The sequence below is a fragment of the Cetorhinus maximus genome, chromosome 32 (genome assembly GCF_964194155.1).
Source record: "Cetorhinus maximus chromosome 32, sCetMax3.hap1.1, whole genome shotgun sequence".
Lineage (NCBI taxonomy): Eukaryota > Metazoa > Chordata > Chondrichthyes > Lamniformes > Cetorhinidae > Cetorhinus > Cetorhinus maximus.
Window position 1 is genome coordinate 5,667,412 of NC_135910.1, and position 14,780 is coordinate 5,682,191.

Here is a 14,780-nt window from a genome sequence, read left to right on the forward strand (position 1 = left end):
ATATGTGTAAAATGCCAAGGGTTAAGCATGGTTACACACTGACCTGACACTCAGTTACAGCATTGTCACAGTTATAGACTGAGGTCTTCTTAGTTACACAAAGATGTCAAAATCAGTTACTCACTGCCCTCTGTCTATTACTCACTCCCCTCTCTCAGTTACAAAGTGTCCTCTCCCAGTTAAAAACTGTCCTCTCTCAGTTACCCACTGCCCTCTTTCAGTTACACACTGCCCTCTCTCTGTTACACACTGCCTTCCCTCAGTTACACACAGCCCTCACTCAGTTACACACTGCCCTCTCTCAGTTACACACTGCCCTCTCTCAGTTACAAACTGCTCTCTCTCAGTTACAAACTGTCCTCTCTCAGGTACAAACTGTCCTCTCTCAGTTACAAACTGTCCTCTCTCAGTTACAAACTGCCCTCTTTCAGTTACAAACTGCTCTCTCTCAGTTACAAACTGTCCACTCGCAGTTACAAACTGTCCTCTCTCAGTTACACACTGCCCTCTCTCAGTTACACACTGCCCTCTCTCAGTTACAAACTGCCCTCTCTCAGTTACACACTGCCCTCTCTCAGTTAAACACTGCCCTCTCTCAGGTACTCACTGCCCTCTCTCAGTTTCACACTGCCCTCTCTCAGTTACTCACTGCCCTCTCTCAGTTACTCACTGCCCTCTCTCAGTTACTCACTGCCCTCTCTCAGTTACTCACTGCCCTCTCTCAGTTACTCACTGCCCTCTCTCAGTTACACACTGCCCTCTCTCAGTTACTCACTGCCCTCTCTCAGTTACTCACTGCCCTCTCTCAGTTACTCACTGCCCTCTCTCAGTTACTCACTGCCCTCTTTCAGTTACAAACTGTCCTCTCTCAGTTACTCACTGCCCTCTCTCAGTTACACACTGCCCTCTCTCAGTTACTCACTGCCCTCTCTCAGTTACTCACTGCCCTCTCTCAGTTACTGCCCTCTCTCACTTACAAACTGCCCTCTCTCAGTTACAAACTGCCCTCTCTCAGTTACTCACTGCCCTCTCTCAGTTACTCACTGCCCTCTCTCAGTTAATGCCCTCTCTCAGTTACAAACAGCCCTCTCTCAGTTACAAACTGCCCTCTCTCAGTTACTCACTGCCCTCTCTCAGTTACTCACTGCCCTCTCTCAGTTACTGCCCTCTCTCAGTTACAAACTGCCCTCTCTCAGTTACAAACTGCCCTCTCTCAGTTACTCACTGCCCTCTCTCAGTTACTGCCCTATCTCAGTTACAAACTGCCCTCTCTCAGTTACAAACTGCCCTCTCTCAGTTACTCACTGCCCTCTCTCAGTTACTCACTGCTCTCTCCCAGTTACTCACTGCTCTCTCCCAGTTACTCACTGCCCTCTCTCAGTTACTCACTGCCCTCTCTCAGTTACTCACTGCCCTCTCTCAGTTACTGCCCTCTCTCAGTTACAAACTGCCCTCTCTCAGTTACAAACTGCCCTCTCTCAGTTACTCACTGCCCTCTCTCAGTTACTCACTGCCCTCTCTCAGTTACTGCCCTCTCTCAGTTACAAACTGCCCTCTCTCAGTTACAAACTGCTCTATCTCAGTTACTCACTGCCCTCTCTCAGTTACTGCCCTCTCTCAGTTACATACTGCCCTCTCTCAGTTACAAACTGCCCTCTCTCAGTTACTCACTGCCCTCTCTCAGTTACTCACTGCCCTCTCTCAGTTACTCACTGCCCTCTCTCAGTTACTCACTGCCCTCTCTCAGTTACAAACTGCCCACTCTCAGTTACACACTGCCCTCTCTCAGTTACACACTGCCCTCTCTCAGTTACTCACTGCCCTCTCTCAGTTACTCACTGCCCTCTCTCAGTTACACACTGCCCTCTCTCAGTTACAGACTGCCCTCTGTTTGTTACACACTGCCTTCTCTCAGTTACAAACTGCCCTCTCTCAGTTACTCACTGCCCTCTCTCAGTTACAAACTGCCCTCTCTCAGTTACTCACTGCCCTCTCTCAGTTACTTACTGCCCTCTCTCAGTTACACACTGCCCTCTCTCAGTTACACACTGCCCTCTCTCAGTTACACACTGCCCTCTCTCAGTTACTCACTGCCCTCTCTCAGTTACACACTGCCCTCTCTCAGTTCCACACTGCCCTCTCTCAGTTACACACTGCCCTCTCTCAGTTACACACTGCCCTCTCTCAGTTACAAACTGCCCTCTCTCAGTTACTGCCCTATCTCAGTTACAAACTGCCCTCTCTCAGTTACAAACTGCCCTCTCTCAGTTACTCACTGCCCTCTCTCAGTTACTCACTGCTCTCTCCCAGTTACTCACTGCTCTCTCCCAGTTACTCACTGCCCTCTCTCAGTTACTCACTGCCCTCTCTCAGTTACTCACTGCCCTCTCTCAGTTACTGCCCTCTCTCAGTTACAAACGGCCCTCTCTCAGTTACAAACTGCCCTCTCTCAGTTACTCACTGCCCTCTCTCAGTTACTCACTGCCCTCTCTCAGTTACTGCCCTCTCTCAGTTACAAACTGCCCTCTCTCAGTTACAAACTGCCCTATCTCAGTTACTCACTGCCCTCTCTCAGTTACTGCCCTCTCTCAGTTACATACTGCCCTCTCTCAGTTACAAACTGCCCTCTCTCAGTTACTCACTGCCCTCTCTCAGTTACTCACTGCCCTCTCTCAGTTACTCACTGCCCTCTCTCAGTTACTCACTGCCCTCTCTCAGTTACAAACTGCCCTCTCTCAGTTACACACTGCCCTCTCTCAGTTACACACTGCCCTCTCTCAGTTACTCACTGCCCTCTCTCAGTTACTCACTGCCCTCTCTCAGTTACACACTGCCCTCTCTCAGTTACAGACTGCCCTCTGTTTGTTACACACTGCCCTCTCTCAGTTACAAACTGCCCTCTCTCAGTTACTCACTGCCCTCTCTCAGTTACAAACTGCCCTCTCTCAGTTACTCACTGCCCTCTCTCAGTTACTTACTGCCCTCTCTCAGTTACACACTGCCCTCTCTCAGTTACACACTGCCCTCTCTCAGTTACACACTGCCCTCTCTCAGTTACTCACTGCTCTCTCTCAGTTACACACTGCCCTCTCTCAGTTCCACACTGCCCTCTCTCAGTTACACACTGCCCTCTCTCAGTTACACACTGCCCTCTCTCAGTTACAAACTGCCCTCTCTCAGTTACAAACTGCCCTCTCTCAGTTACTCACTGCCCTCTCTCAGTTACAAACTGCCCTCTCTCAGTTACTCACTGCCCTCTCTCAGTTACAAACTGCCCTCTCTCAGTTACTCACTGCCCTCTCTCAGTTACAAACTGCCCTCTCTCAGTTACTCACTGCCCTCTCTCAGTTACACACTGCCCTCTCTCAGTTACTCACTGCCCTCTCTCAGTTACTGCCCTCTCTCAGCTACAAACTGCCCTCTCTCAGTTACTCACTGCCCTCTCTCAGTTACTCACTGCCCTCTCTCAGTAACTCACTGCCCTCTCTCAGTTACTCACTGCCCTCTCTCAGTTACACACTGCCCTCTCTCAGTTACACACTGCCCTCTCTCAGTTACTCACTGCCCTCTCTCAGTTCCACACTGCCGTCTCTCAGTTACTCACTGCCCTCCCTCAGTTACTCACTGCCCTCTCTCAGTTACAGACTGCCCTCTGTTTGTTACACACTGCCCTCTCTCAGTTACTCACTGCCCTCTCTCAGTTACACACTGCCCTCTCTCAGTTACTCACTGCCCTCTCTCAGTTACTCACTGTCCTCTCTCAGTTACTCACTGCCCTCTCTCAGTTACTCACTGCCCTCTCTCAGTTACACACTGCCCTCTCTCAGTTACACACTGCCCTCTCTCATTAACACACTGCCCTCTCTCAGTTACTCACTGCCCTCTCTCAGTTACTCACTGCCCTCTCTCAGTTACTCACTGCCCTCTCTCAGTTACTCACTGCCCTCTCTCAGTTACTCACTGCCCTCTTTCAGTTACTCACTGCCCTCTCTCAGTTACTCACTGCCCTCTCTCAGTTACTCACTGCCCTCTCTCAGTTACTCACTGTCCTCTCTCAGTTACACACTGCCCTCTCTGAGTAACACACTGCCCTCTCTCAGTTACTCACTGCCCTCTCTCAGTTACTCACTGCCCTCTCTCAGTTACTCACTGCCCTCTCTCAGTTACTCACTGCCCTCTCTCAGTTACACACTGCCCTCTCTCAGTTACTCACTGCCCTCTCTCAGTTACTCACTGCCCTCTCTCAGTTACAGACTGCCCTCTGTTTGTTACACACTGCCCTCTCTCAGTTACTCACTGCCCTCTCTCAGTTACACACTGCCCTCTCTCAGTTACACACTGCCCTCTCTCAGTTACTCACTGCCCTCTCTCAGTTACACACTGCCCTCTCTCAGTTACTCACTGTCCTCTCTCAGTTACTCACTGCCCTCTCTCAGTTACTCACTGCCCTCTCTCAGTTACTCACTGCCCTCTCTCAGTTACTCACTGCCCTCTCTCAGTTACACACTGTCCTCTCTCAGTTACACACTGCCCTCTCTCAGTTACACACTGCCCTCTCTCAGTTACACACTGCCCTCTCTCAGTTACTCACTGCCCTCTCTCAGTTACTCACTGTCCTCTCTCAGTTACTCACTGCCCTCTCTCAGTTACTCACTGCCCTCTCTCAGTTACTCACTGCCCTCTCTCAGTTACACACTGCCCTCTCTCAGTTACACACTGCCCTCTCTCAGTTACTCACTGCCCTCTCTCAGTTACTCACTGCCCTCTCTCAGTTACTCACTGCCCTCTTTCAGTTACAAACTGTCCTCTCTCAGTTACTCACTGCCCTCTCTCAGTTACTCACTGCCCTCTCTCAGTTACTCACTGCCCTCTTTCAGTTACAAACTGTCCTCTCTCAGTTACTCACTGCCCTCTCTCAGTTACTCACTGCCCTCTCTCAGTTACTCACTGCCCTCTTTCAGTTACAAACTGTCCTCTCTCAGTTACTCACTGCCCTCTCTCAGTTACACACTGCCCTCTCTCAGTTACTCACTGCCCTCTTTCAGTTACAAACTGTCCTCTCTCAGTTACTCACTGCCCTCTCTCAGTTACTCACTGCCCTCTCTCAGTTACTCACTGCCCTCTTTCAGTTACAAACTGTCCTCTCTCAGTTACTCACTGCCCTCTCTCAGTTACACACCGCCCTCTCTCAGTTACACACTGCCCTCTCTCAGTTACTCACTGTCCTCTCTCAGTTACACACTGCCCTCTCTCAGTTACTCACTGCCCTCTCTCAGTTACTCACTGCCCTCTCTCAGTTACTGCCCTCTCTCAGTTACAAACTGCCCTCTCTCAGTTACAAACTGCCCTCTCTCAGTTACTCACTGCCCTCTCTCAGTTACTCACTGCCCTCTCTCAGTTACTGCCCTCTCTCAGTTACAAACTGCCCTCTCTCAGTTACAAACTGCCCTCTCTCAGTTACTCACTGCCCTCTCTCAGTTACTCACTGCCCTCTCTCAGTTACTGCCCTCTCTCAGTTACAAACTGCCCTCTCTCAGTTACAAACTGCCCTCTCTCAGTTACTCACTGCCCTCTCTCAGTTACACACTGCCCTCTCTCAGTTACAAACTGCCCTCTCTCAGTTACAAACTGCCCTCTCTCAGTTACACACTGCCCTCTCTCAGTTACTCACTGCCCTCTCTCAGTTACTCACTGCCCTCTCTCAGTTACTCACTGCCCTCTCTCAGTTGCTCACTGCCCTCTCTCAGTTACACACTGCCCTCTCTCAGTTACACACTGCCCTCTCTCAGTTACTCACTGCCCTCTCTCAGTTACTCACTGCCCTCTCTCAGTTACTCACTGCCCTCTCTCAGTTACTGCCCTCTCTCAGTTACAAACTGCCCTCTCTCAGTTACACACTGCCCTCTCTCAGTCACACAATGCCCCTCTCAGTTACACAATGTCCTCTCTCTGTTACACACTGTCCTCTCTCTGTAACACACTGTCCTCTCTCAGTTACTCACTGCCCTCTGTCTGTTACACACTGCCCTCTCTCTGTTACACACTGCTGTCTCTCTGTTACACAATGTCCTCTCTCGGTTACACGCTGTCCTCTCTCTGTTACTCACTGTCCTCTCTCAGTTACACAATGTCCTCTCTCAGTTACACACTGCCCTCTCTCCGTTACACACTGCCCTCTGTCTGTTACACACTGCCCTCTCTCAGTTACACACTGTACTCTCTCTGTTAGACTCTGCCCTTTCAGTTACACACTGCCATCTCTCTGTCACACACTGCCCTCTCTCAGTTACACACTGCCCTCTCTCTGTTACACACTGCCTTCTCTCAGTTACACACTGCCCTCTCTCAGTTACTCACTGCCCTCTCTCAGTTACACACTGCCCTCTCTCAGTTACACACTGCCATCTCTCTGTCACACACTGCCCTCTCTCAGTTACACACTGCCCTCTCTCTGTTACACACTGCCTTCTCTCAGTTACACACTGCCCTCTCTCAGTTACTCACTGCCCTCTCTCAGTTACACACTGCCCTCTCTCAGTTACACACTGCCCTCTCTCTGTTACACACTGCCCTCTCTCAGTAACACACTGCCCTCTCTCAGTTACTCACTGCCCTCTCTCAGTTACACACTGCCCACTCTGAGTTACCCACTGCCCTCTCTCAGTCACACAATGTCCTCTCTCTGTTACACACTGTCCTCTCTCTGTCACACACTGTCCTCTCTCAGTTACTCACTGCCCTCTGTCTGTTACACACTGCCCTCTCTCTGTTACACACTGCTGTCTCTCTGTTACACAATGTCCTCTCTCGGTTACACGCTGTCCTCTCTCTGTTACTCACTGTCCTCTCTCAGTTACACAATGTCCTCTCTCAGTTACACAATGTCCTCTCTCAGTTACACACTGTCCTCTCTCCGTTACACACTGCCCTCTGTCTGTTACACAATGTCCTCAGTTACACACTGCCGTCTCTCTGTTACACAATGTCCTCTGTTTGTTATACACTGCTCTCTCTGTTACACACTGCCCTCTCCCTGTTACACACTGCCCTCTCTCAGTTACACACTGTACTCTCTCTGTTAGACTCTGCCCTTTCAGTTACTCACTGCCTTCTCTCAGTTACACACTGCCCTCTCTCAGTTACACACTGCCCTCTCTCAGTTACACACTGCCCTCTCTCAGTTACACACTGCCCTCTCTCTGTTACACACTGCCCTCTCTCAGTTACACACTGCCCTCTCTCAGTTACACACTGTACTCTCTCTGTTAGACTCTGCCCTTTCAGTTACACACTGCCATCTCTCTGTCACACACTGCCCTCTCTCAGTTACACACTGCCCTCTCTCTGTTACACACTGCCTTCTCTCAGTTACAAACTGCCCTCTGTCTGTTACAATCTGCCTTCTCTGTTACACACTACCCTCTCTCAATTACAGACTGCCCTCTGTTTGTTACACACTGCCCTCTCTCAGTTACACACTGTCCTCTGTCAGTTACACACTGCCCTCTCTCAGTTACAAACTGTCCTCTGTCAGTTACACACTGTCCTCTGTTAGTTACACACTGCCCTCTCTCAGTTACAAACTGTCCTCTGTCAGTTACACACTGCCCTCTCTCAGTTACAAACTGTCCTCTGTCAGTTACATACTGCCCTCTCTCAGTTACTCACTGCCCTCTGTCTGTTACACACTGCACTCTCTCTGTTACACACTGCTGTCTCTCTGTTACACAATGTCCTCTCTCGGTTACACGCTGTCCTCTCTCTGTTACTTACTGTCCTCTCTCAGTTACACAATGTCCTCTCTCAGTTACACAATGTCCTCTCTCAGTTACACACTGTCCTCTCTCCGTTACACACTGCCCTCTGTCTGTTACACAATGTCCTCTCTCAGTTACACACTGTCCTCTCTCTGTTACACAATGTCCTCACTCAGTTACACAATGTCCTCTCTCAGTTACACAATGTCCTCTCTCAGTTACACACTGCCCTCTCTCTGTTACACACTGTCCTCTCTGAATTACACACTGCCCTCTGTCTGTTACACAATGCCCTCTCTCTGTTACACAATGCCTTCTCTCTGTTACACACTGCCCACTCTCTGTTACACACTGCCCTCTGTCTGTTACACACTGTCCTCTCTCAGTTACACAATGCCCTCTCTCTGTTACACACTGCCCTCTCTCTGTTACACACTGCTCTCTCTCAGTTACAAACTGTCCTCTCTCATTACACACTGCTCTCTCTCAGTTACACACTGTCCTCTGTCTGTTACACACTGCCCTCTCTGTTACACACTGCACCCTCTCTGTTACACACTGCCCGCTCTCAGTTACTCACTTCCCTCTCTCAGTTACTCACTGCCCTCTCTCAGATACAAACTGCCCTTTCTCAGTTACTCACTGCCCTTTCTCAGTTACTCACTGCCCTCTCTCAGTTATCCGCTGCCCTCTTTCAGTTACAAACTGTCCTCTGTCAGTTACACACTGCCCTCTCTCAGTTACACACTGCCCTCTCTCAGTTACAAACTGTCCTCTGTCAGTTACACACTGCCCTCTCTCAGTTACACACTGTCCTCTGTCAGTTACACACTGCCCTCTCTCAGTTACAAACTGTCCTCTGTCAGTTACACACTGTCCTCTGCTAGTTACACACTGCCCTCTCTCAGTTACAAACTGTCCTCTGTCAGTTACACACTGCCCTCTCTCAGTTACAAACTGTCCTCTGTCAGTTACATACTGCCCTCTCTCAGTTACTCACTGTCCTCTCTCTGTTACAAACTGTCCTCTGTCAGTTACACACTGCCCTCTCCCAGTTACACACTGTCCTCTCTCTGTTACAAACTGCCCTCTGTCTGTTACAATCTGCCTTCTCTGTTACACACTACCCTCTCTCAATTACAGACTGCCCTCTGTTTGTTACACACTGCCCTCTCTCAGATAGAAACTGCCCTCTCTCAGTTACACACTACCCTCTCTCAGTTACAGACTGCCCTCTGTTTGTTACACACTGCTCTCTCTCAGTTACAAACTGCCCTCTCTCAGTTACACACTGCCCTCTCTCAGTTACAAACTGCCCTCTCTCAGTTACTCACTGCCCTCTCTCAGTTACACACTGCCCCCTCTCAGTTATCCACTGCCCTCTCTCAGTTACTCACTGCCCTCTCTCAGTTTCACACTACCCTCTGTTTGTTACACACTGCTCTCTCTGTTACACACTGCCCTCTCTCTGGTACATACTGCCCTCCCTCTGTTACACACTGCCCTCTGTTTGTTATACACTGCTCTCTCTGTTACACACTGCCCTCTCCCTGTTACACACTGCCCTCTCTCAGTTACACACTGTACTCTCTCAGTTACACACTGTCCTCTCTCTGTTACACACTGTCCTCTGTCTGTTACACACTGCCCTCTCTCAGTTACACAATGCCCCTCTCTGTTAGACTCTGCCCTTTCAGTTACACACTGCCATCTCTCTGTCACACACTGCCCTCTCTCTGTTACACACTGCCCTCTCTCAGTTACACACTGCCCTCTCTCAGTTACACACTGCCCTCTCTCAGTTACACACTGCCCTCTCTCAGTTACTCACTGCCCTCTCTCAGTTACAAACTGCCCTCTCTCAGTTACTCACTGCCCTCTCTCAGTTACTCACTGCCCTCTCTCAGTTACTCACTGCCCTCTCTCAGTTACTCACTGCCCTCTCTCAGTTACTCACTGCCCTCTCTCAGTTACTCACTGCCCTCTCTCAGTTACACACTGCCCTCTCTCAGTTACTCACTGCCCTCTCTCAGTTACTCACTGCCCTCTCTCAGTTACACACTGCCCTCTCTCAGTTACTCACTGCCCTCTCTCAGTTACTCACTGCCCTCTCTCAGTTACTCACTGCCCTCTCTCAGTTACTCACTGCCCTCTCTCAGTTACACACTGCCCTCTCTCAGTTACTCACTGCCCTCTCTCAGTTACTCACTGCCCTCTCTCAGTTACAGACTGCCCTCTGTTTGTTACACACTGCCCTCTCTCAGTTACTCACTGTCCTCTCTCAGTTACTCACTGCCCTCTCTCAGTTACAGACTGCCCTCTGTTTGTTACACACTGCCCTCTCTCAGTTACTCACTGTCCTCTCTCAGTTACTCACTGCCCTCTCTCAGTTACACACTGCCCTCTCTCAGTTACACACTGCCCTCTCTCAGTTACTCACTGCCCTCTCTCAGTTACTCACTGTCCTCTCTCAGTTACTCACTGCCCTCTCTCAGTTACTCACTGCCCTCTCTCAATTACTCACTGCCCTCTCTCAGTTACACACTGCCCTCTCTCAGTTACACACTGCCCTCTCTCAGTTACTCACTGCCCTCTCTCAGTTACTGCCCTCTCTCAGTTACAAACTGCCCTCTCTCAGTTACAAACTGCCCTCTCTCAGTTACTCACTGCCCTCTCTCAGTTACTCACTGCCCTCTCTCAGTTACTGCCCTCTCTCAGTTACAAACTGCCCTCTCTCAGTTACAAACTGCCCTCTCTCAGTTACTCACTGCCCTCTCTCAGTTACACACTGCCCTCTCTCAGTTACAAACTGCCCTCTCTCAGTTACAAACTGCCCTCTCTCAGTTACACACTGCCCTCTCTCAGTTACTCACTGTCCTCTCTCAGTTACACACTGTCCTCTCTCAGTTACTCACTGCCCTCTCTCAGTTACTCACTGCCCTCTCTCAGTTACTCACTGCCCTCTCTCAGTTGCTCACTGCCCTCTCTCAGTTACAAACTGCCCTCTCTCAGTTACAAACTGCCCTCTCTCAGTTACTCACTGCCCTCTCTCAGTTACACACTGCCCTCTCTCAGTTACACACTGCCCTCTCTCAGTTACTCACTGCCCTCTCTCAGTTACTCACTGCCCTCTCTCAGTTACTCACTGCCCTCTCTCAGTTACTCACTGCCCTCTCTCAGTTACACACTGCCCTCTCTCAGTTACTCACTGCCCTCTCTCAGTTACTCACTGCCCTCTCTCAGTTACTCACTGCCCTCTCTCAGTTACTGCCCTCTCTCAGTTACAAACTGCCCTCTCTCAGTTACACACTGCCCTCTCTCAGTTACTCACTGCCCTCTCTCAGTTACACACTGCCCTCTCTCAGTTACACACTGCCCTCTCTCAGTTACAAACTGCCCTATCTCAGTTTCTCACTGCCCTCTCTCAGTAACAAACTGCCCTCTCTCAGTTACTCACTGCCCTCTCTCAGTTACTTACTGCCCTCTCTCAGGTACACACTGCCCTCTCTCAGTTACACACTGCCCTCTCTCAGATACACACTGCCCTCTCTCAGTTACACACTGCCCTCTCTCAGTTACACACTGCCCTCTCTCAGTTACACACTGCCCTCTCTCAGTTACACACTGCCCTCTCTCAGTTACACACTGCCCTCTCTCAGTTACACACTGCCCTCTCTCAGTTACACACTGCCCTCTCTCAGTTACACACTGCCCTCTCTCAGATACACACTGCCCTCTCTCAGTTACACACTGCCCTCTCTCAGTTACACACTGCCCTCTCTCAGTTACTCACTGCCCTCTCTCAGTTACACACTGCCCTCTCTCAGTTACACACTGCCCTCTCTCAGTTACACACTGCCCTCTCTCAGTAACACACTGCCCTCTCTCAGTTACTCACTGCCCTCTCTCAGTTACACACTGCCCACTCTGAGTTACCCACTGCCCTCTCTCAGTCACACAATGCCCCTCTCAGTTACACAATGTCCTCTCTCTGTTACACACTGTCCTCTCTCTGTAACACACTGTCCTCTCTCAGTTACTCACTGCCCTCTCTCTGTTACACACTGCCCTCTCTCTGTTACACACTGCTGTCTCTCTGTTACACAATGTCCTCTCTCGGTTACACGCTGTCCTCTCTCAGTTACACACTGTCCTCTCTCCGTTACACACTGCCCTCTGTCTGTTACACAATGTCCTCAGTTACACACTGCCGTCTCTCTGTTACACAATGTCCTCTGTTTGTTATACACTGCTCTCTCTGTTACACACTGCCCTCTCCCTGTTACACACTGCCCTCTCTCAGTTACACACTGTACTCTCTCTGTTAGACTCTGCCCTTTCAGTTACACACTGCCATCTCTCTGTCACACACTGCCCTCTCTCAGTTACACACTGCCCTCTCTCTGTTACACACTGCCTTCTCTCAGTTACACATTGCCCTCTCTCAGTTACACACTGCCCTCTCTCAGTTACACACTGCCCTCTCTCTGTTACACACTGCCCTCTCTCAGTTACACACTGCCCTCTCTCAGTTACTCACTGTCCTCTCTCTGTTACAAACTGTCCTCTGTCAGTTACACACTGCCCTCTCCCAGTTACACACTGTCCTCTCTCTGTTACAAACTGCCCTCTGTCTGTTACAATCTGCCTTCTCTGTTACACACTACCCTCTCTCAATTACAGACTGCCCTCTGTTTGTTACACACTGCCCTCTCTCAGTTACACACTGTCCTCTGTCAGTTACACACTGCCCTCTCTCAGTTACAAACTGTCCTCTGTCAGTTACACACTGTCCTCTGTTAGTTACACACTGCCCTCTCTCAGTTACAAACTGTCCTCTGTCAGTTACACACTGCCCTCTCTCAGTTACAAACTGTCCTCTGTCAGTTACATACTGCCCTCTCTCAGTTACTCACTGCCCTCTGTCTGTTACACACTGCACTCTCTCTGTTACACACTGCTGTCTCTCTGTTACACAATGTCCTCTCTCGGTTACACGCTGTCCTCTCTCTGTTACTTACTGTCCTCTCTCAGTTACACAATGTCCTCTCTCAGTTACACAATGTCCTCTCTCAGTTACACACTGTCCTCTCTCCGTTACACACTGCCCTCTGTCTGTTACACAATGTCCTCTCTCAGTTACACACTGCCGTCTCTCTGTTACACAATGTCCTCTCTCAGTTACACACTGTCCTCTCTCTGTTACACAATGTCCTCACTCAGTTACACAATGTCCTCTCTCAGTTACACAATGTCCTCTCTCAGTTACACACTGCCCTCTCTCTGTTACACACTGTCCTCTCTGAATTACACACTGCCCTCTGTCTGTTACACAATGCCCTCTCTCTGTTACACAATGCCTTCTCTCTGTTACACACTGCCCTCTCTCTGTTACACACTGCCCTCTGTCTGTTACACACTGTCCTCTCTCAGTTACACAATGCCCTCTCTCTGTTACACACTGCCCTCTCTCTGTTACACACTGCTCTCTCTCAGTTACAAACTGTCCTCTCTCATTACACACTGCTCTCTCTCAGTTACACACTGTCCTCTGTCTGTTACACACTGCCCTCTCTGTTACACACTGCACCCTCTCTGTTACACACTGCCCGCTCTCAGTTACTCACTTCCCTCTCTCAGTTACTCACTGCCCTCTCTCAGATACAAACTGCCCTTTCTCAGTTACTCACTGCCCTTTCTCAGTTACTCACTGCCCTCTCTCAGTTATCCGCTGCCCTCTTTCAGTTACAAACTGTCCTCTGTCAGTTACACACTGCCCTCTCTCAGTTACACACTGCCCTCTCTCAGTTACAAACTGTCCTCTGTCAGTTACACACTGCCCTCTCTCAGTTACACACTGTCCTCTGTCAGTTACACACTGCCCTCTCTCAGTTACAAACTGTCCTCTGTCAGTTACACACTGTCCTCTGTTAGTTACACACTGCCCTCTCTCAGTTACAAACTGTCCTCTGTCAGTTACACACTGCCCTCTCTCAGTTACAAACTGTCCTCTGTCAGTTACATACTGCCCTCTCTCAGTTACTCACTGTCCTCTCTCTGTTACAAACTGTCCTCTGTCAGTTACACACTGCCCTCTCCCAGTTACACACTGTCCTCTCTCTGTTACAAACTGCCCTCTGTCTGTTACAATCTGCCTTCTCTGTTACACACTACCCTCTCTCAATTACAGACTGCCCTCTGTTTGTTACACACTGCCCTCTCTCAGATAGAAACTGCCCTCTCTCAGTTACACACTACCCTCTCTCAGTTACAGACTGCCCTCTGTTTGTTACACACTGCCCTCTCTCAGATAGAAACTGCCCTCTCTCAGTTACACACTGCCCTCTCTCAGTCACACACTGCCCTCTCTCAGTTACACACTGCCCTCTGTTTGTTACACACTGCTCTCTCTGTTACACACTGCCCTCTCTCTGGTACATACTGCCCTCCCTCTGTTACACACTGCCCTCTGTTTGTTATACACTGCTCTCTCTGTTACACACTGCCCTCTCCCTGTTACACACTGCCCTCTCTCAGTTACACACTGTACTCTCTCAGTTATACACTGTCCTCTCTCTGTTACACACTGCCCTCTGTCTGTTACACACTGCCCTCTCTTAGTTACACAATGCCCCTCTCTGTTAGACTCTGCCCTTTCAGTTACACACTGCCATCTCTCTGTCACACACTGCCCTCTCTCAGTTACACACTGCCCTCTCTCTGTTACACACTGCCCTCTCTCAGTTACACACTGCCCTCTCTCAGTTACACACTGCCCTCTCTCAGTTACACACTGCCCTCTCTCTGTTACACACTGCCCTCTCTCAGTTACACACTGCCCTCTCTCAGTTACTCACTGTCCTCTCTCTGTTACAAACTGTTCTCTGTCAGTTACACACTGCCCTCTCCCAGTTACACACTGTTCTCTCTCTGTTACAAACTGCCCTCTGTCTGTTACAATCTGCCTTCTCTGTTACACACTACCCACTCTCAATTACAGACTGCCCTCTGTTTGTTACACAC

At 49.9% G+C, this 14,780-nt stretch overlaps 1 protein-coding gene across 1 annotated transcript in view; it reads left to right on the forward strand.

Moving 5' to 3' along the window:
* sptbn4b (spectrin, beta, non-erythrocytic 4b) overlaps window positions 1–14,780 on the forward strand; it is a 320,876-nt gene that overhangs the window by 25,095 nt on the left and 281,001 nt on the right. The window lies entirely within an intron of this gene.